This window comes from Symphalangus syndactylus, chromosome 20 (assembly GCF_028878055.3).
Source record: "Symphalangus syndactylus isolate Jambi chromosome 20, NHGRI_mSymSyn1-v2.1_pri, whole genome shotgun sequence".
NCBI classification, from domain to species: domain Eukaryota; kingdom Metazoa; phylum Chordata; class Mammalia; order Primates; family Hylobatidae; genus Symphalangus; species Symphalangus syndactylus.
In genome coordinates this window covers 37,489,032-37,512,289 of record NC_072442.2, presented here as the reverse complement: position 1 = coordinate 37,512,289, position 23,258 = coordinate 37,489,032, and the positions used below count along the sequence as shown (strand labels likewise).

Here is a 23,258-nt window from a genome sequence, read left to right as displayed (position 1 = left end):
TTCCAACTGGGCACCACCTTTCTATCTCTATTTGGGGACCTTCCTGTCCCTGAAAGGCCATGGGAACATAATGTAAAGCAACTTTGGGGGCAGCTGCTAAGAAGCCAGATCTTATGACACTAGGAGTCCAGTCACGTGGTTCAGAGTCCACAGCAACTTGTGGCGACTATACAGTCATCAGCCAGGGGGCCAGAGCCTCTGTCTGGAGATGTGTCAGAAATGGGTGTGACTAGTCCCAGACACATCAAGTGGGGAAAAATCAGGTGTGCAGATTACGTTGTGTAAATGCCTTTCTAATTCTCAATGCTCCAGGAAGGAATCTCAGAGATTAAATTAAGCTGTTAACCCTCTAGGCGCTCCTGTCGTTTATTGTTAAGGAATTAATAGGAATGCGGGAATGCAGATGGCCTGGCTGTCAGCTCGGAGAGGAGATTTTTCTGATCTCCACGGACGTTTCCAGCATCTTTCATTAAGCACTCATGTACCAATTTGTCATTTTAACCGAGCAGGAAAGAAACTCCCACTCAACTGCCTACCTCAGGTGCTGGGAGTGCAATCCTCCCAGGAGTCTTTCTGGGTTGCAGGTGCAGAAGAGGAGCCCAGGTGATGGGGGTGGGGTGCAGCGGGAAATGGATTTAAAGCCACTCCAGGAAGGAAATCGGATCCCAAAACCTGGTTGTCCTGGGCACAGGCTTCAGGTGACTGCAGAAGATCCCTCTGTAGCAATCCTGAACTGAGCAGAGATGTGAAAACTTACTTCTTTCCGCTTTCTCGAAGCGCTCCAGGACGCAGGTGGCACGCTCAACGCGGGGAGGCGCCACCTACAGGACAGAGGAAGACCTGCAGCTTGGGCTCGAGATTTCAACAGTCTGTGGTGGGGGCTGATGAGGGCGGCCCCTCATCCTCCTGGAGTAATAGTCCCTGACATTTATCGAACGCTCTTCTCGTGCCAGACACTGTCCTGAGCACTTGACATGTATTAACGATTTTAAACCTCACAACAACCCTATTAGGTAGGTGTTATTTTCATCTTCATTTTATGGAATAGAAAACCGCAGTTCCAGGAGAGAGAGTAATTTGCCCCAAGTCACCTAGTTGGGAAGTGGAGACCCCGACCCTGATAGGCACTAAGGCGGGTGTGGCGGGATGGTTAGAGTCAGGCGCAACTCTACTCATGGTTCACAGCATTCAACTCTATGGGCCCTCAATTCTGCAGCTTTGGTTTACCATTTTTTGAGACTTGCTTACTCGTCTGGAGAGGAAATCGTTGCTAAGGTAATCACAATCTTGTGTAATTTTTAAAGAGATGGAAAAAGACAAACATCGCATATTCTCACTTATTTGTGGGATCTAAGAAAACAATTGAACTCCTGGAGATAGTGGAAGGATGGTTACCAGAGGCTGGGTAGTGGGGGGCCTGAGGGGGAGGTGGGATGGTTAATTGGCACAAAAAAAATAGAAAAAATGAATAAGACCTAGTATTTGATAGCACAACAGGCGGACTATAGTCAATAATACTTTAATTGTACATTTTGAAACAACTAAGAGTATAATTGTGTTGTTTGTAACACAAAGGATAAATGCTTGAGGGGATGGATACCCATTTTCCATGATGTAATTCTTACACATTGCATGCCTGTACCAAAATATCTCATGTGCCTCATAAGTATATACACCTACTATGTACCCACAAATATTTTTGAAAAACCAAGGTGAAAAAGGGGGCACAGTGGGGCAGGGATGCTAGAGATTGTGTATCTCTCATCAGTTCATTTTTTCAGTTTATAGATGAGTATGAGAGAGGTAAGGGACCCAACCATGTGCACAATCTCAGTGACAGGGCAAGAACTGGAACCCAGATCTCCTCACTCCCAGCCCAGTGCTTTCCCCCCATGCTACGTTCATTCTTTAATCATCCATTGACAGGACGGATTCTGTATATGGGACGGAAGGTAATCACACACACTGTGGCTTCAGAGGCTCCAGGCCCACCCTCTGACCAAAATATACATTTCCTTTTTTTTTTTTTTTTTTTTGGAGACAGAGTTTTGCTCTGTTGCCCAGGCTGGAGTACTGTGATGCAATCTTGGCTCACTGCAACCTCCACCTCTGGGTTCAAGCAATTCTTCTGCCTCAGCCTGCTGAGTAGCAGGGATTACAGGCACACTCCACCACACCTAGTTAATTTTTGTAGTTTTAATAGAGATGGGGTTTCGCCATGTTGGCCAGGCTGGTCTCAAACTACTGGCCTTTAGTGATCCGCCTGCCTCGACCTCCCAGAGTTCTGGGATTACAGGTGTGAACCACGGTGCCCGGCCCAAAACATACTTAAAAAAAAACCTGGTGGCTGTTGCCTAAAATTCCACCATTAGTGGCTCATTTTATTCACTAAGACTTTGATCCTATCCACCTAGGACCAGTAAGGCTTTTAACTGTTGGCCATTGTTTCATATGTATGTAATTGAGTTCTAAAGCAGCGCTACTCAAAGTGTGGTCCACAGACAGCAGCATCAGTGTCATCTGCATGCTTGTTAGAAACACGAGTCATGGCTTTCACCCAGAACTACTGAGTCAGAATTGCCGTAGTTCTCAAACTTCTGTGTATGTGCTTAAGTTCTCATCTGAAGAGCTTATGAAAACACAGTTTCCTGAGACAACTGTTCCCCACCTCAAACTCAGAGATTCTGATTCAGCAAGTGTGGGGAATGCACCCCAAAATTTGCATTTCTAACAGGTTCTCAGGTGATGCACCTGAGACCAGCTACTGCTGGTCTGGGGACTATATTTTGAGTAAGACCTAAGGAGTTCCTGATAACAGATATTGAGGGGGGAGAAAAGGGAGATTGAGCACGTTGAGGTAGGAGAAGGAAAGGTTATCACCAAGGATGCAAAGGGTACAGAATATGAAGCCCTGGAGTCAAAAACCACTGAGGGTGTGAGTGCATAATCACGTCTTTCCATCTGAATACATTCAAATATTAAGATCCTTAAGTGATTCAATACAATGCATGCATGTTTGTTAGCTGAATTTACTGAGCCTATGGTAAAATCTGCTCTTGCATCACCTTTTGCTGAGCCCTGCCTGTCTCAGTTACAAATGAAAATCTTTCCAGTCCCCTCTGACCATCAGTTAGTTTTCCAATTTCATTCCAGAGTTAACTGCACTGTAGCAGCAGAAAAAACTGGCCCGATGGCAGGAATACTGTTCCCCGATGGTATCAGAGCCATCTGTATTTATGTTTGCTGTGTGACTGTCACTTGTATACAATCATGCTGAGACTCTGATACTAAGACTTGGCCTGGAAATCACCCCCATGACACAGCTGTGGTGGAAAAGGAAAAGGGGCTTCAGTGGCAACCAGATATCAAATACAAATTACATTGCCCTTGTACCAAAACAGGCATCTTTAAGAAATCATGTCTTCTGGTCTTCCTTTGCTATACTTCAGGTAATATAGTACCCAGAGGAACCCAGAGAGATAACAACCTCTTCTATTTGTAAAGACCACTTGTGAAGGAAACTCCATAACCTCCCTGTGGTGGAGTGTATTATTGCTCAGCAAACATTCATTCTCCTCTATTTCCCTCCATGGGGGGAGCAAACTTCCCCACTCCATTGATGATGGGTCTAGCCATGTGACTTGTTTTGGCCAATGGAATGTAAACAGAGGCTTTAACTCTACTTGCTCGGTTAAGCTTGGTCTCTTGTACCTCTACCCTTTGCCACGAGAAGAGCATGCCCTTGTCACTTTGGCCTGAGTCCCAGAATGAGAAGTTACATGGAGCAGACCTGAACAAGATTCACAACCTGGAACAGAATGACTGCAGCCAATCCACAAACCTGTGAGCAAAAAATAAATATTATTAATTTCTGAGATTTTAGGTTAGTTGTTACGCAGCATTATTTTAGTAAAGTTGACTGATACACTCCCTCAGGTACCTGTTCCACTGAACTTTTGCTGTAAAGTTCTTCACTAGGTGTCTAACCCAAATCCGTCATATGTTAATGTAAAGATCTATCTCATTTGTGGTCCAAATGAGGGATCACTAGATTACATCGTTGATTCTAAATGTCCAAATCTAGCTTGAATTGTTTAATATAGATTTAGATGAATAAAATAGGGGTGCATTCAGGGAATTATTTGCATTTACAAAGTATCATTTATGCTTTTCCTTATTGGAGCTATTAGAAGTTGGGTCCTTAAGAAGTGATCGTCTTCAGGAACCAGAAAAGTAGCAATGGGAGAGATGAGAGTTTGGAAGCCTAATTAAAATATTATAGAACTGAGCCAGGCGCGGTGGCTCACACCTGTAATCCCAGCACTTTGGGAGGCCGAGACAGGCAAATCATGAGGTCAGGAGTTCGAGACCAGCCTGGCCAACATGGTGAAACCCTATCTCTACTAAAAATACAAAAAAATTAGCTGAGTGTGGTGGTGAGCACCTGTAATCCCAGCTACTTGGGAGGCTGAGGCAGGAGAATCTCTTGAACCCAGGAGGCAGAGGTTGCAGTGAGCCAAGGTGGCACCATTGCACTACAGCCTGGGTAACAACAAGATTCAGCCTTGAGGAAAAAAAAAAAGTTATAGAACTGCCTTATTTTCTCTTAGCTTTCTTTCCTAGCAGTTTATAAATTATTTATTTCCTAGCAGTTTGCAATTATTTTATTTGCCTATTTTCTTTCTTTTTATTTGTCTGTCTCCCCCATTAGAAAGTATTTCCATAAAGGCAGGAACAATGTTTGTCATGTTCACAACTTTATCCTCCAGTACTCAGCAAACTCTGGCATGTAGCAGTCACTAAAAAAAAAAAAAAAAAAAAAAAAAAAAAAAAAATTCGGTAGTGACAGGGTTTCACCATGTTGGCCAGGCTGGTCTCAAACTCCTGACTTCAGGTGATCCACCCTCCTCAGCCTCCCAAAGTGCTCGGATTACAGGTGTGAGCCACTGTGCCTGGCCAAAAAAAAATTTGTTAAATAAATTCTTTCTAATAAGGCATGTCACTAGACCAGGTAAGGGGGAAATAATGAAAAAGAGATAGGATTTACAGTCTAAACATCTGGCTTCTACACTATGTGATCTTAGATAGTTCAGTGGTGTCTTACTCTGTTCCAGCTGCTGTAACAAAATACCATAGACTGGGTGGCTTATAAACAACAGAAATTTATTTCTTACAATTCTGAAGGCTGGGAAGTCCAAGATCAAGGTGCTAGCAGATTTGGTGGCTGGTAAAGGCCTGCTTCTTCATAGGTAGTGCCTTCTTGCTGTGTCTTCACATGGTGGGAAGAGCAAGCTAACTCTCTGGGACCACCTCTTTTATAAAGGCACTAATCCCATTCACGAGGTCTCTACCGTTAGGACCTAATCCCCTCCCAAAGGTCCCACCTCCTATACCATCACCTTGGGGGCTAGGATTTTAGTATATGAATTTAGGGGAAACATAAAGATTCACTCCATTGTAAATGGGCACCTAATTGTGAAAAACTTTGAATCATAATAATACTCAGTCAATGGAGAGCCACTGAGTAATTCTGAGCTGTGGAAGGACCGATCAAGACAGCATCTTGATAGCCGGGCATGGTGGTGCATGCCTGTAATCTCAGCTACTCAGGAGACTGAGGCAGAAGAGTTACTTGAACCTGGGAGGTGGAGGTTGCAGGGAGCCGAGATTGCGCCACTGCACTCCAGCCTGGGCCACAGAGCAGGACTCTGTCTCAAAAAAAAAAAAAAAAAAAAAAAGACAGCATCTTGACATGATGTATGTGATTGCTGTGTTCAGAGATGGTTTAGCAGAGAGAGGGAGCAGTTAGAAGGTAATTTCAAAGTGAAGGAATAAGGGCCTAAAATGTGGGGTGGCAGTGGGAGTGAAAAGGAATGAGATTGGGATGGATGGAAGATTCAATAGTTCTATCACCTGATGGGAAAGGGAGGCAGGAGAGAGAGGGTGCCTAAGGAAGCTCCATGATTTTATACCTGTATAGCTGAAATAATAGAAATGCTCTTAATAGATATATGGAAGTTGGAGAAGAGGCCAGCTGTGTTTGGGAGAAATGATAATGTATTTTAGACAATAGAATTTAGACAATGGCTGGTTATCAAGCGAAAATGCCTAGCCCTTAGGTAGAAATTCAGGACTAGGCCCAGCACAGTGGCTCATGCCTGTAAGTCCCAGCACTTTGGGCTGCCGAGTCGGGTGGATTGCTTGAGTCCACGAGTTCAAGACCAACCTGGGGAACATGGCAAAACCCGGTCTTTACTAAAAATACAAAAACTTAGCTGGGCATGGCGGTGCGCACCTGTAATCCCAGCTACTCGGGAAGCTGAGGTGAGAGAATCACCTGAGCCCAGGAGGTCAAGGCTGCAGTGAGCTGATGTCACACCACTGCACTCCAGCCTAGGGGATCAGAGTGAGACCCTGCCTCAAAAAAAGAAAGAATAGAAAGAAAGAAATTCAGGACTACACCTTCAGAGAGAAGTCAGAACAGAAAACCGCTTGTGGTCATTGGACTCATGGAGGTGACAGGTATAGGAAGAGAAAAGCCAGAGGCTGAAGCCAGCCTGGCACACTGCCTAGTTAGCAAGGGCAGGTAGGGGAAGCGTGGCTGGTGAAAGGGATAGAGAAACAAAATCAGCAGAGGGTCTCAGAAGCCAAGAAAAGGGAGAATTTTGTGGGGTTTTTTTTTGTTTGTTTGCTTGCTTTGGTTTTTGTTTGTTTGTCTGCTGGGATTACAGGCATGAGCCACCGCGCCTGGCTGGAAAGGGAGAATTTTGATGTCCAGCCCTGTCTTCTCTCGACCAGCATTGGCTGTCAGACTTCTTAGGGAGCTCTCTTGTAGGAGCAGAGTGTAATATCCTTTAACCAGACTGTGTTGTCTCTAACCACCTGGGTGGCTGAGGGAGTCCCAAGGCTTTGTGAGCCTTTGAAAGAAAAATCCAGGGAAGGGAAAATGGAGAAATATAATCAATAACAACAAGCCTTGTTTTTTCCACTTCATATGCAGGAAGCAGTCCAGGGCTGTAGCTGCTGCTATGCTGTGTGTACTCTGGATATTCAAAAGGTCATCTGGCATACAGACAGGCTAAATTATGGCTGGAGTGTATGAATCTGAGGAGGTTCTCCATTAACATTTATTAGGAATTGTCATCACTTCAACTCGAATGGGCCCCAGATGTGGAAACCCCGGCTGCCCCAGACTTCTCTTCCGGGCTGCAATCTCTCCTCTGATTTATTGTTATTAAACATGACCAAATTTTGTAGAGGGGAAAATTGAAGAAAGCAACACACACATGGGGAACTGTTGGGTGGAGGCTGCCAAGAGAAACAAACCATTTTGTAATTTCCGGTGGCAGTGGGAACACATGGAGATGAGAGCTATTGTTACGAGACTCCGTAGAGCCTATTTCCTAAATCAAAAAGACACAAGCCTCAACTTCTGGGCAGTCTGTTTGAAGGGCAAATGTCCTAACCCTGAGGATGAGAGAGGGGCAGTTGAAGATAATGAGAAAGGCTAAGCATAGAGAGTTAGTGCTTAGAATTTGGGAAGCCATGGCAGGGATCCTCTTCCTTAAAATATATTACCTTACAGGGTGGATCGCTTCCTAGGAGTCATCACACCCTCACTGGATGTTAGATCATTACATTTATCAATAATATTTACTCTCCCATTGTGTAAATATTGAAGGGATACCAAGAAGTCAAAATTAGAGTCCCACCTTCTGGTAATCTATTTCCTGTCTTTACTCAACATAATTTTATGAAGCACATCCTAGGTATCAGGCACTGCTCAAAGTGTTGAGGGAATATTAGTAAATGAAAGAGACAAAGACTCTCGCAGAGTGCTCTCTGAGCACTCACAAATCTGTAGGGGACAAACTCGGAAAGTAATTAAAAATTAGCTACCAGACAAAAGTGTATTAAAGGAAGGCAGCTTAAAGAAAGACACTGTGTTAAGAGTCAGAACACCTGAATTCCAGTCCTGGCTCTACCACCTAAGAGTCTTATGACTTTAGATGAGTTGGTACATTATTTAACTTTTGTGAACCTCGATTGTTTTTTGGGTTGTTTTGTTTTGTTTTGTTTTGTTTTGTTTTCGAGACAGGGTCTCATTCTGTCACTGAGGTTGGAGTGCAATAGTGAGATCATGGCTCATTGCAGCCTTAACCTCCCAGGCTCAAACGATTCTCCCACCTCAGCCTCCCAAGTAACTGGGACTGCACATGCATGCCACCATGTTGGGCTAATTTTTATATTTTTTTTAGAGATGAGGGTCTCACTATGTTACTCAGCCTGGTCTCAAACTCCTAACCTCAAGTGATCCTCCCACCTCAGCCTTGCAAAGTGCTGGGATTACATGCATAAGCCACTGCACCTGGCCAAACATGAGCTCCTTGTTTGCAAAATAGCAATAAACCTGCCTTAACTGATCTCACGGGTTTGTGTAAAAATTAAATGTGGTAATGTAATCAAAGAGTTCCTTATAAACTAAATTGCTCTATGGCGTCAGGTTTGTAAGTGCCAAATAAATGGAATGGTGGGTGTTATGGGATGGTTCATTTGCTTGCCAGGAACCTGGGGACACATCCTCTTCTTTCTTTCAGGAAAAGGGGCAAGCAGGACTATCCCCAGGCCACCAGACACATGCCCCTCGGGGAGTCGTTTACTAGTAGGGTCTGAATATCTGGTGCTGACTTCACTAACAACCCGTCACTGGGAAGCCTTCGCTTACTGTGGCTCCTGTTCTTAGAACTGTGCATGGAAATTATCCCATGTGGGAACTATGGTAAGTGAACATAGATAATGAGGGAAGTCTCAGAAGGGCTACATCTAATTATTGTTCTTGCATTGTCCTCCTTTCAGAAAATTGTCTACATTCCTGGCTGGACATGGTGGCTCATGCCTGTAATCCAGCACTTTGAGAGGCTGAGGTGGGCGAGTCACTTGAGTCAGGAGTGCGAGACCAGCCTGGCCAACGTGGTGAAACCCTGCCTCTACTAAAAATACAAAAAATTAGCTGAGCATGGTGGTGCGTGCCTGTAATCCCAGCTACTTGGGAGGCTGGGTCAGGAGAATCACTTGAACTGGGAGGTGGAGGTTGCAGTGAGCCAAGATCACGCCACTGCATTCCAGCCTGGGAAACAGAGCAAGACTCCATCTCAAAAAGAAGAAGGAGAAGGAGAAGGAGATTATCTACATTCTTGAGGAGGAGAAGTTGTACTTAAGCTATCTTGATCCAACTTCCAGCTTTACAATCATTGCCCCCCACCATGCATGTATCATGCATATATACCTGCTAGCACGAATGCTTGCATCACATCTAGAATTAATGGGAATAGTCCTAGGGCCAATCTTTCTTATATCAAGCAAGCTGAACAAGGGTCCAAGGGATAAGTCCACAGCTGCTTCCTCCTGCTTTAGAACAGAGCTAAATAACCCTGTTCCTAAGTCTTGTGAGTCATTGCATCCTTGCTTTATAAGGAATGAAGACTTAACCTGCTTCCTGGCACTCATCACTAGCTGAGTGAAGATTCCCATTAATTCAGAAATGGGAGGCTCTCAAGCTTGCATATGTCCAGGAGTGGACGTACCGCCCACAGTTTTACTCCTGGTGGCCAGTCGGTCCTGCACACAAACACAGGCACATCTTTTATTTAATGCTCAAGATTTGTGAACAACTCCCAGAGCTGTGCCTTCCAAAGGGCTTGCATTAAGTGCTGGTGAAGGAGCAGGGACCTCTATCACCGCCACAGCCAATCAATAATGACACCCTGGCAGCTCTAAAAGGTGCACGAGTGGAATGGCCATTGAGCTACTCCATGCAATGAAAAGTTCTAATGGGGAGTGGGGGCACCTCTCTCCCCAATCCCATCCCATGGCTTGCCTGAAAAATTTTTCTTTTGGGAGATCACTGGCTTTCTCCAGCAACCTTGACTATAAGGATGAGGATGAGGAGAAAAAATAACTGCTGAGTGTGGTGGCTCACGCCTGTAATCCCAGCACTTTGGGAGCCTGAGGTGGGTGGATCACGAGATCAGGAGTTCAAGACCAGCCTGGCCAAGATGGTGAAACCCTGTCTCTACTAAAAATACAAAAGAAAAAAAATAGCCAGGCATGGTGGCGAGTGCCTGTAATCCCAGCTACTTGGGAGGCTAAGGCAGAGAATTGCTTGAACCAGGGAGGCAAAGGTCACAGTGAGCTGAGATCATGCCACTGCACTCCAGCCTTGGCAACAGAGAGAGACTCTGTCTCAAGAAAAAAAAAAAAGAGAAGAAGAAGAAGAAGTACACAGGGGAGGTTGTGGGGAATTTGGAATATTCTCTAAGGATTTCCTCCATTGAAGAGGTCTGCTTTAAAGTACTGGGGGTCCACAAACTCACCCCATTTCCAGCTTGGCCTTGGGAGAAGAGGAGAATAGAGAACAGAATTCTGGATTGTTACTAGGTAGTTGGGCTGCATCAGGAAGACATTTTGGTAGAAGGAGAGGAAAGAGAGGTAGGAAGTGGGAAGGGAAGCACTAAGGGGTTGTTTTTGGCCCTGATCCCCTTAGCTAGACAAGCTCAATGAGGCTTGGGATGGAGGTCAGGGATAGCCTAAGATCCTGTTACTGAAAGGGTAGTCTCCAGCCAGCAGCATCAGCATCACCTGGCTCTTAGGCTTCACCCCAGACCTACTGAATCAGAAATTGTGTTTTAATCCCTAGGTGATAAGTATGTCCAATAAAATTTCAGAAGCATTAGCCTAGATGCTTCAATGGGAATAACTTCTTGCAGTGAGCTGTTGAGGAACTGTGCTGGATAATCTCTCTGCCCTTCCAAATCCACTCACCATCTTTATTCCCCTGCTCTTGGGACTAAGAAGTGAATTGATGAATTCACTTCCTTTATTCATTGCTTCAACAGGCTCCCTTGTCATCTGGCTTCTGGTTGGGCTCAGCCCATGGTCAGTGCTCAAGAAGCAGTGACTTAAGTGACATCAATAGTGACTTTACCAGCCGGGTGGGGTGGCTCATGCCTATAATCCCAGCACTTTGGGTGGCCAAGACGGGTGGATCATCTGAGGTCAGGAGTTTGAGACCAGCCTGGCTAACATGGTGAAACCCTGTCTCTACTGAAAATACAAAAATTAGCCAGGTGTGGTGGCATGTGCCTGTAGTCCCAGCTACTCGGGAGGCTGAGGCAGGAAAATCGCTTGAATCTGGGAGGCAGAGGTTACAGTGAGCCGAGATCCTGCCACTGAACTCCAGCCTGGGCAACAGAGAGAAAGTCCGTCTCAAAAAAGAAAAAAAAAATAGTGACTTTACCTGAAATTTTTATAGGGAAACAGGAGAATGCATTTATAATTTATTATGCAGCAAGCCACTGGAAAAGGCTGAGGGTAGGATCAAGATATTTATTCCCCCAGCTGGGCCTCAGGTTTACAGTGGCTATGTTCCTCAACTAAAGGCCACAGCTCCTGTGGGCCAATCCACTCCTACAACTCTCTCCAGACTGTGAGGTCTGCTGCTTCCCAATCCTTCAGGCCTTGAGTGGTCATTATTCCCTATTCTGGCTAACCGCACCATTTCTTATGGGTTTCTCTGAACCCTGCCCATATCTTTGTAAATATGCCTTCATTAAACTTTTCTCAGACAAACCCCGTTTGAGGGTGCCATCTGTTTTCCAACTGGACTAGAAAGGACAAACTAAACTGTTCTCTCTAAACAGGAGAGAAGGTTAGTTCTCTTTGGCTTCTTAGGACAGGATGGATTAAGTAGACCTTTTGGCATGGGGAGATGTGTATTATATTAATAAACAGCTTTCTTTCACAGTTGTTTGTTTAAAATCTCTGAAAGTACTTTACATCTATGACCTCTTTCATCTATCAAGTATCTGAGTGACCAAGGAAAGAAGCAATAAAGATTTTTGTGTTTTTTTGTGACAGAGTCTCGCTCTGTCACCTAGGCTGGAGTGCAGTGGCACAATCTTGGCTCACTGCAACCTCTGCCTCCTGGGTTCAGGCAATTCTCCTGCCTTAGCCTCCCAAGTAGCTGGGACTACAGGCGCACACTACCATGCCCGGCTAATTTTTGTATAGAGATGGGGTGTCGCCATGTTGGCCAGGCTGGTCTCGAATCCCTGGCCTCAAGCGATCCACCTGCTTCAGCCTCCCAAAATGCTGGGATTACGGGAGTAAGCCACTGTGCCCAGCCAAGATACTTCTTAAATATAGAAAAACTGGGGGCCCATGGAGGTTAAGTGACCTTTTTAACCTCAAAAACTGAGGCCCAGAAGGGCAACACACTACAGTATCCAGAGCCCTCCTCCAACAGCTGTCTCTTGTGTGACCTTGAGCAAGTTGTCCATATTTTCTGAGCCTGTATCTTCGTCTGTGAAAAATTATAGGGGAAATAAATGAAAGAATATGTGTAAATCACCAGATTTTGTGATTGATGTTCTAAAAATTTAATAGATATACTCAAAGATTTTGTAGGAGAGAAAGAGAAAGAGCTTATATTACGCAGCACAGACAACTTGAAGGGGCACAATGGGCATCATTGTTCTTAAACACCCATTGGTCAATCCAACGGTACGGAATTTCACTTCTCCCTTCTCCACGCCTGGCCTCTCTCCATCTCATTGGTGCCTTGCTCCTCCTCCTCTTTTTTCTCTTCTCTTTCTCATGCAGAGCAATATTCTCCCTTCTCTGAAGTTGTGAGCACATCTGCCATGTGTTAAGCATATCAAGACATTCTTCTAAGCAGAATTCCCTTCCTAAGAGAAATTCTGTTAGTAAAATCGTTACTTCATTATACATACAGAATCATTTGCAAAGGGTATTCCCATTCACTATTTCCTTTGAATCTCAGAACCACCCTGTGGCAAGAATTACAATTATAACCACTTTACATTGGGAGATACTGAGGCTCAGGGAATTGCTCAGGGTCATAACTTAAAAGCGGCTGAGGGGCTGAGCGTGATGACTCATGGCCTGTAATTCCAGCACTTTGAGAGGCCGAGGCAGGAGGATCTCTTGAGCCCAGGAGTTCAAGACCAGCCCGGGGAACATAGTGAGATCTTGTCTCAAAAAAATATTTTTAAAGTTAGCTGGGGTTGCTGCTCCCAGCTACTTGGGAGGCTAAGGTGGGAGGATCACTTGAGCCTGGGAGGTTGAGGCTGTGGTGAGCCATGGTGACACCACTGCACTCCAGCCTGGGTGACAAAGCAAGAGAGACCCTGTCTCAAAAAAAAAAAAAAAAAAAAACGCTGAGGCAGGACTTGAACCTGGCAAGGTACCTCACACCATGCTGGTCGTGCTTCCTCCCTCTTCAGAGGCGGCATGTTCTAGTTGGCCTCCTGAAGGAAACTACTAATTTTGTTTTCTCTGCCATTCAGCGAGCATCTAGATTGAGAGCCCCACATAGGTCACTTCCTGAGCAAGATGTCAGGAGCTGGGTTAGGGTTGTAATTCCTTTCCTAGCTTGTACAGCCTCGAGCAAGGAGAAGATTTGAGAGGCAGAAAGGTAGCATGTTGGGAAAAAATGCTATGTTCCAGGCATCATATGCTAGAACTTTACACTGATTACTTCATCTAATCTTCACTAGAATTCTGTGTGAAATAGTATCAATATTTTAATTTTAAGTAAAATTAAATTGTGGAAACAGGCTCAAAGAGCTGATGACATTTGTTCGTGATCATATGGATAGGAAATGATGGAGATGGGATTTGAATCTTTGTCTCTGGGACTCTAAATTCTATCTGCAATTCCTCATATCATGTTGTCCCTCTGGGCCTTGGGGCCTATTTTAAATGTAAATCCAGGCACCTAACTTCTCTGAATCCCACCTCACATGTCTGTCAACTGCTGGATTATGTTCCTAATCTGGCAGGGGTCGCAAGGCTGGGAAACCGTCATGCCATTATCAATCTTCTCCCCAGTTCAGAGGTCAGAGGCTCTCTTTACTCCAGCCCCCTCCTCCACCTCTGGGATGGGGCCACATTTCACCTGGGGATTAGCAGCCACACCTCTCTACTTCTGCAGAGGAGAGAGGATGACTATGAAGGATGGTGTGTCTCCCCACCCACATCTCATACCTAGCCTGGGGCGGACTGTTCATTAGGGGCAGGCAGGGAGGAGGTGAACCAAGATAGCACAGAGATCCATCAAGGTGCCAAGCTGACAGGTGCACACACCTGTTTCTAGCCAGAGGAGCTAGAGGCCAGTGGGAACCTGCCTCATAGGAGAGGACTTTGTCTGGAAAGAGAAGGGAGGATGAAAAAACAACAGCAACTGAGATTGGATCACTCTAATTACATGGCTCTAAATCACCGAGAAGAACCTTGGCTCAAACATCCAAGTGGTGGAGAATGGATTTTTACCTTGACTCCTGCTAATTTTCATTGATTTATGTGGCTTGAAGGCATTTATTTTCTGCTCAGAGGCAGCCCAGCTCCTGCTAAGGAGGTGCAGGACTCCCCTAAATGCTGTCACCGTGGAGAGGCGAGCAGCAGAGGTGGCTCTCAGGGCAACAGCTGCATTTCCTGCTTGGTTTCAGTTGCTACCTAAGAGCTGGGAGGGTCCAATGGGAGCTGCTGGCCCTGCTGCGACAGCCTCCCCACTCCTGTCCCTGGAGACTGCCTGCTTCTGGTCACAGCTACTTGAGTTTAACACTCCTGGCAGCTTAGCACTCCGGTTTTTATGTGTGAAGCCGTAATATTTGGTGAGCTGTGAGATGAGGTGGGAACATTTGCAACTGGCATTCCCTTCCGGCCCTGCCCTGTGATTCAGGTCAGTGGTGTGACAAAGTGAGGCCACCCCCCTCCCCTCTCTGGCTTCCCACCTGTGGCTATTTGGCATGATGTCCTTCCTTCGTTTTCTCCTCTTTCCCCCATCCCATGCCTGCTAGACTCCCGTAGCTCTTGGCTTTCCAAAGGGGGTATTCAGTCCCCACATTCCAAACCATCTGCTCAATTAAACATTTTAAAGAGCAATTCTGAGTCTGCCCAGGACCACATTCCAAAAGGTGGGTGTCAGGAGATAGGCTTTCTAAATGTCAGATGCTCTGTAAAAATCTTAACTGATGACGAAGTGGGCCAGCTAGAAAGCATCACGTTCTCTTGGAGATTAGAAACGTAAGACGCAGTGTCCATACTTTCAAAATTCCTCTTCCTGAGGCGCATGATGAGTCATTTGAGCATCTCTAGTCCTTTTCTCCAGGTCTGTATTCCCTGAGCCCTTCCTGCCCCATTTCCTGAGCCAAGGTTGAAGTTCAGATTCCTGTGGGGCCTCCCAGGCATCCTCCTTCTTATCTGCAGTTGTCTTAATTTCTGTCCCATCTTCCCACCCATTCCACTTGCAGCTGCCTTCCAGGAATAGACTAAGATTTGTCATAATATGATGGTACAAGGAGGAAGAAAAGTAAACATTTTTATGGGATAGTTTTTAGTGTATGTTAATAGAGGCCAGGCGCAGTGGCTCACGCCTGTAATCCCAGCACTTTGAGAGGGCGAGGCAGGCAGATCACTTGAGGTCAGGAGTTTGAGACCAGCCTGGCCAACATGGTGATGCCCTGTCTCTACTAAAAATACAAAAATTAGCTGGGCATGGTGGTGGGCACCTGTAATCCCAGCTACTGGGGAGACTGAGGCAGGAGAATCACTTGAACCCAGGAGGCGGAGGTTGCAGTGAGCCGAGATCATGCCATTGCACTCCAGCCTGGGCAACAGAGTGAGACTCAGTCTCAATAATAATAATAATTATTATTATTATAGAGCTTTGTAATAATAAAGTTATTACTGATTCTGAGCTAGCTGCAGGCCCAGCCTTCAAGAAAACAGGAGCAGAGAGATCTCCTAAAATGTCTTTAAAACTGGGGAGTCTTCAGCCTAGACCACATAGCGAGACCCTATATTAGTCCGTTTTCATGCTGCTGATAAAGGTATACCCGTGACTGGGAAGAAAAAGAGGTTTAATTGGACTTAACAGTTCCACATGGCTGCAGAGGCCTCAGAATCATGGCAAGAGGCGAAAGGTTCTTCTTACATGGCAGAGGCAAAGGAAAATGAGGAAGAAGCAAAAGCGGAAACCCCTGATAAACCCATCAGATATCGTGAGACTTATTCACTATCACGAGAATAGCACGGGAAAGACCAGTCCCCATGATTCAATTACCTCCCTCTGGGTCCCTCCCACAACATGTGGGAATTCTGGGAGATACAACTCAAGTTGAGATTTCAGTGGGGACACAGCCAAACCATATCATTCTGCCCCTGGCCCCTCCAAATCTCATGTCCTCACATTTCAAAACCAATCATGCCTTCTCAACAGTCCCCCAAAATCTTACCATTTCAGCATTAACCCTAAAGTCCACAGCCCAAAGTCTCATCAGAGACAAGGCAAGTCCCTTCTACCTATAAGCCTATAAAATCAAAAGCAAGCTAGTTACTTCCTAAATACAAAGAGGGTACAGGTATTTGGTAAATACAGTGGTTCCAAATGGGAGAAATTGGCCAAAACAAAGGGTTACAGGGCCCATGCAAGTCCAAAATCCAGTGGGGCAGTCAAACTTTAAAGCTCCAGAATGATCTCCTTTGACTCCAGGTCTCACATCCAGGTTATGCTGATGCAAACAGTGGGTTCCCATGGTCTTGGGCAGCTCCGCCCCTGTGGCTTTGCAGGGTACAGCCTCCTTGCCCACTGCTTTCATGGGCTAGTGTTGAGTATCTGCAGGTTTTCCAGGTGCACAGTTCAAGCCGTTGGTGGATCTACCATTCTGGGGTCTGGAGGATGGTGGCCCTCTTCTCACAGCTCCACTAGGCAGCACCTCACTAGGGACTCTGTGTGGGGGCTCTGACCCCACATTTTCCTTCTGCACTGCCCTAGCAGAGTTTCTCCATGAGGGCCCCACGCATGCAGCAAACTTTTTCCCGGGCATCCAGGCATTTCCACACATCTTCTAAAATCTAGGCAGAGGTTCACAAACCTCAGTTCTTGACTTCTGTGCACCCACAGGCTCAAAATCACATGGAAGCTGCCAAGGTTTGGGGCTTCCATCCTCTGAAGCCACAGACTGAGCTGTACATTGGCCCCTTTCAGCCATGGCTGGAACAGTTGGGACACAGGGCACCAAGTCACTAGGCTGCACATAGCACGGGGACACTGGGCCTGGCCCATGAAACCACTTTTTCCTCCTGGGCCTCCAGGCCTGTGATGGGAAGGGCTGCCATGAAGGTCTCTGACATGGCCTGGAGACATTTTCCCCATGGTCTTGGGGATTAACATTAGGCTCCTTGCTACTTATGCAAATTTCTGCAGCTGGTTTCAATTTCTCCCCAGAAAATGGGTTTTTCTTTTCTATCACATTGTCAGGCTGCAAATTTTCCAAACTTTTATGCTCTGCTTCCCTTATGAAATTGAATGCCTGGCAGGGCGCAGTGGCTTACACCTGTAATCCCAGCACTTGAGGAGACTAGGAGGGTGGGTCACTTGAGGTCAGGAGTTCAAGATTAGCCTGGCCAACATGGTAAAACCCCATCTCTACTAAAAATATAAAAATTAGCTCAGTGTGATGGTGGGTGTCTGTGATCCAGCTATTCAGGAGGATGAGGCAGGAGAATGGTTTGAATTCGGGAGGTGGAGGTTGCAGTGAGTGGAGATCAGGTTACTGCACTCCAGCCTGGGCAACAGGGTGAGACTCCATCTCAAAACAAACAAACGAACAAAAAACATAACAACAACAGCAAAAAAACTGAATGCCTTTAACAGTACCCAAGTCACCTCTTGAATACTTTGCTGATTAGAGATTTCTTCTGCCAGATACCCTAAATCATCTCTCTCAAGTTCAAAGTTCCACAAATCTCTAGGGCAGGGGCAAAATGCCACCAGTGTCTTTGCTAAAACATAACAAGAGTCACTTTTGCTCCAGTTCCCAACAAGTTCTTCATCTCCATCTGAGACCACCTCAGCCTGGAACTTATTGTTCATATCTCTATCAGCATTTTGGGCAAAGCCATTCAACAAGTCTCTAGGAAGTTCCAAGCTTTCCCACATTTTCCTGTCTTCTTCTGAGCCCTCCAAACTGTTCCACCCTCTGCCTGTTACCTAGTTCTGAAGTCGCTTCCACATTTTCAGGTATCTTTTCAGCAACGCCCCACTCCACTGGTACCAATTTACTGTATTAGTCCACTTTCACACTGCTGATAAAGACATACCCAAGACTGGGAAGAACAAGAGGTTTAATTGGACTTACAGTTCTACATGGCTGGAGAGGCCTCAGAATCATGGCGAGAGGCAAAAGGCTCTTATATGGCAGAGGCAAGAGAAAATGAGGAATAAGCAAAAGCAGAAACCCTTGATAAACCCATCAGATCTCGTGAGACTTATTCACTGTCATGAGAATAGCATGGGAAAGACCAGCCCCCATGATTCAATTACCCCCCACCCCAGGTCCCTCCCATAACATGTGGGAACTCTGGGAGATACAATTCAAGTTGAGATTTCAGTGGGGACACAGCCAAACCATATCAGACCGCATCCCTACAAAAGGTAGAAAAAAATTAGCTGGGAGTGGTGGTGCGCACCTGTAGTCCCAGTTACCTGGGAGGTTGAGATGGGAGGATCACTTGGCCCTGGGAAGCGAGGCCTCAGTGAGTTGTAATTGCACCACTGTTCTCCAGCCTGAGTGATAGAGAGAGACTCTGTCTCAAAAAAAAAAATTAAATGGAGAACGTCTTACACATTTGGTATGGATTGGCACTATGACTTAGAGATAGTAGAATTAGTCAGAAAACTTCTGGACTCTTGCAAATAGTTAGAATGAATGATTAAGCTTACCTGATAAAGATGTCCCAAAATTCAATGGTTGAAGACAGAAGTTCATTTTTTAGCAAGCAGCTCTCCTTCATGCAGTCATGCAGGGGCCCAGGTTCCTTCTATCTTGCTTTTCCACCATTCCCTAGCCTGTAGCCCTTTTTTTTTTTTCTGGGACAGGTTTTCACTCTGTCGCCCAGGCTGGAGTGCAGTGCATGATCATAGCTCATTGCAGCCTTGAACTCCGGGGCTCAAGTGATCCTCCTGCCTGAGCCTCCCAAGTAGCTGGGACTACAAGGGCACACCACCTTGCCCAGCTAATTTTTGTATTTTTGTATAGACAGGTTCTTATTAGGTTACCCAGACTGGTCTCAAATTCCTGGCCACCAGTGATCCTCCTGCCTCAGCCTCCTAAAGCTCTGGGATTACAGATATGAGCCCACTGTGCCCAGCGGCCCCTGCTCCACCTTTAAAAAAAAAAAAAAAAAATAGTGGCAAGCTCTTGCTATGCTGCCAAGGCTAATCTTAAACTCTTGAGCTCAAGTGATCTTCCCACCTTGGCCTCCCAAAATACTGGGATTAAGGACAACACCCAGTCAGGTGTAGCCTTTGTCTGCATGATCCAAGCTAGATTGTGGGTACACTCATGTTCTAGGTCTCAAGAAGAATAAAAAGTATGGATGAGACACCTTTCTTTTTTCTTTTTCTTTTCTTTTTCTTTCTTTTTTTTTTTTTGAGACAGAATCTCACTCTGTCGCCCAGGCTGGAGTGCAGTGCCGTGATCTCGGCTCACTGCAACCTCCGCTTCCTGGGTTCAAGCGATTCTCCTGCCTCAGCCTCCTGAATAGCTGGGACTACAGGCGCCCACCACCACGCCTGGCTAATTTTTTGTATGTTTAATAGAGACGGGGTTTCACCGTGTTAGCCAGGATGGTCTTGATCTCCTGATCTCATGATCCGCCAGCCTCGGCCTCAAAGTGCTGGGATTACGGGCGTGAGCCAACGTGCCCAGCCGAGGCACCTTTCTTAAGGTCCCAGCCCATAGGTGGCCCACATCACTTCTGCCTACATTCCATGATCGGGAGCTTAGTCACATGATCAGCCCTAACTGTAAGGCTGGGAAATATATATATGTATGTGTATACATATATGTGTGTATATATGTGTGTGTGTGTGTGTGTGTGTGTGTGTATGCAGCCATATGCCGAGTAATTCAATTATTATAGAAGAAGGAAAGAATAGGTTTTGGATAGTGTCATTACATCAACCTAGATGTGACCCAGATACCACCAAATAGAGGCTCTTCATTTATTATAAGCAATTAGGTCACATTTTTTCTTAAAGTGGAAACAGGGAAATTATGATCCATAGAGGACATAAGGATATAGGAGCCCTTCAAGTAATGGAACATGTCCCAGGGGCTTGAAAACAGCCTGTTTTGTTTGTCCTTCCAGACAAGGGAGTTCAGGGGCATTCAGCAGCAGACAAGGGTGATGCATACCCAGAACATTGCTTATGAAATGATTTATATTTTCAATAATACTTTATAGTTTACAAGGATCATTTGTACATATTATTTGATTGGATGTTGAAAACATTCCTTATTAGGGACAGCTAGACTTGGAGAGGTGAAAGGTCTTGCACAAAATCACACAATTCATACATAGCAAAGGTGGGATCTGAACCCAAGTCTTCCTAGTTTCAGTCCAGTGCTTTTTACAAAACAAAAATGCTACATATTGATTTTTTTTTTTGTCCTGGGAGGGTGACTAGTTGGACATCTCAAACGGAGTAAGGACTTTATTTTTTCACTGGACTTTATTTTTTCAGTTTCCATGTGATTTGAATGTCATTGTGAAGACGTCAAGAGTCATGTCCAGAAAGATAATACTGGTTATTACTTGGTGACCACCTACTGTGAGCCAGACCCTGAGCTGGACACTTTATCTATATATTATTTATTCCTCCTACCAGCAAGGTAGGCATTATTATACCTATCTTGCAGAGGAGGAAGCTGAAGAGGTTAGGTAACTTTTCCCAAACAGAGAGCTAGTAAGTGGTTAAGCCAGGTCATGAATCCAAGTTAATCTGCTATCTTCCCTCTCAGTGCTGCCTTGAAGGACGAGGGGTATCTGCTGCTCAGGCCTCAGGAATGGACGCATAGGTAATGCTTGGTAATCTCAAGCCTGAAGTAAGAACAATTTATTTAAATTTGTCCCAAACTCCTGACTTCTCATTGGATGTCCTAGAAATTGAACCCGAAGTGAGGTCTTGCTAGCCATGACCCTCAAAAATCCTTGTCCATTAGGCTCAGTCATTTGCAATGTCAGAACTGGAAACAAACTTAAACTTCCTCTGGTCCAACATGGCCCTTTTACAGATGATAAAGCTGAGACCCAGAGGGGGGAAAAAAATCACTTGCCAACAGTATCAGGGCTATTTCCTGGCAAAACTAACATATTCCTTTGATTCTCCAGGCTTCAGGCCCATGAGGACCTCCTGGACTAAGAGCCAGTCTCACTGCCACCTGTCAGAGCCTTCTTCAAGTGCGTAAACAGAGGGGCAGGACTCACCTTCTTTGTGCTGCCAGGGCTAGAGCTATCCTTTCTCCCCACTCCATTCCCACCTCGCTGGGCGAGCCTGCAGTTTTTCCAAGGTAGGGCCAGCCTGTCCTGTGCTGGAAGATGTATTAATCAATTTGATGAGGATGTTAAAGCTTTCTCTTTGCAACTAATTATGTCCTGATTTATAGGCCTGGCCTTGGTTTGATAGAGCTCTCCTCATGACAGGGATGAATGTGGTACTGGCATGGACCCCTTCATCTCTTCCATTTCTCTCTCTTCCTCCCTCCTCCCTCCCTTCCACTGCTCATGCCTCCTGCCTCTGCTCTTGGTTCCCACAGGAACACCCTAATGACATGTTGACAAGCTAGTGAAGCATGCCTCCCTCTCTGTTGCATCTGCCTCTGGCACCACCATTCCTCCTGTGTTCTCTGACATGGGCAGATGGGTGCCGTGCTAGAGGAAGCTCTGTACACCCTTTCCTTCTGGAAACGTGAAACAATAAAAATATTTTGGGTTGGCGCAGCATCTTCCTTCCCAAACGTTTCAAGAGCTTGTTGAAATAAACGTCATGCCTGATAGAACTTCCAGGTAAGATTTCAGGTAAAGTTTATTCTGGTTATTTTACAAATGAGAGTACTGAGACAGAGAGATGAACTTGTCTGTGATTTTACACACAGTAGGACAATGAAGATGAGAATAAATTGGTGTCATGGTGTCCAGCTCCAAGATCCTCCCATTGCTGGGGTCTTTGGGTCACCTTACTGTTGCTAGGAACCCTTTCCTCATACCTGCACAACTTGACAGAAGGAGAGCCCTCACATATGCACTGCTTTTTTGTTTTGTTTTGTTTTTTGGAGACAGGGTCACACTCAGTCACCCAGGCTGGAGTGCAGTGGTGTGATCTTGACACACTGCAGCCTCCACCTCCTGGGTTCAAGCAATTCTCTGCCTCAGTCTCCCGAGTAGCTGAGATTACAGGCACCCACCACCATGCCCAGCTAATTTTTTTTTTTTTTGTATTTTTAGTGGAAATGGGGTTTCGCCATGTTGACCAGGCTGGTCTCAAACTCCTGACCTCAAGTGATCCGCCTGCCTCAGTCTCCCAAAGTGCTGGGATTACAGGCATGAGCCACCCTGCCCGGCTGCACTGGTTTATTAACAGTAAGCATAAGGACCTTTGTGGCCACCGTATGCAAATAGGGATATGAAATAAGATGTAAATCATCACTCTGCACAAAGAGTGTGTATGCACATGCATGCGAGCACACACAGGCCGGTTTCCAGAAGTCTGTATGTCACACAGAGTATAGATAAGGAACAACCCCAAATTATCACCGTCCTTAGTCCCGAAGGCCATTATGAAGTCACCTTCCCCAGACTCAACAAGGTTCAATGGGCAGCTCCCCTGTGTGGGTATGTTTCCTAGCAGTGTGCTATGACAGCCCTTCCCAGTAGGGCTAATGGAAAGAAATAGTGGCTTGGCAGCCCTACAATTGTTTGTACTCAGACTTGAAATTCACTGTGTAATATTTTTGAAATACATTTGTCTCTGCAAGGTGTTAACCTAAACCTAACCAAAGTGCAAGCTCTAGACCTAGCCTGAACCTGAACCTGAACCTGAGCCTTAGCCTTACTCCTAACCCTAAATCTAAATCGTTTCCAAACCCTAACTCTAATCCTAATCTAAACTTGAACCCAACTCAAAATGTAAACATAACCTGATCCCAGATCCTAATCCTAACTCTAAAAACAATCTTAACGTTAACCCTAATCCTTATTTTAACTCAGTCAGGGGTGATTACCCCTCTTCTTCTCAGGGAATATTTGGCAATGACTAGAGATATTTTGCGGTCCTACAATGTAGAGAGAGGGGAAATACTAGAATCTAATCCATAGGCTGGTCCGAGTGCAGT

General features: G+C 45.5%; 1 long non-coding RNA gene across 1 annotated transcript; it reads left to right on the top strand.

Moving 5' to 3' along the window:
* Positions 1-886: 886 nt before the first annotated feature.
* Positions 887-21,396, top strand: LOC129469515 (uncharacterized). Its single transcript, XR_008653061.2, has 4 exons — positions 887-1,013; positions 3,734-3,843; positions 20,889-20,945; positions 21,259-21,396. It is a non-coding gene; the product is annotated as an uncharacterized lncRNA (long non-coding RNA).
* The last annotated feature ends 1,862 nt before the right edge of the window (positions 21,397-23,258 follow it).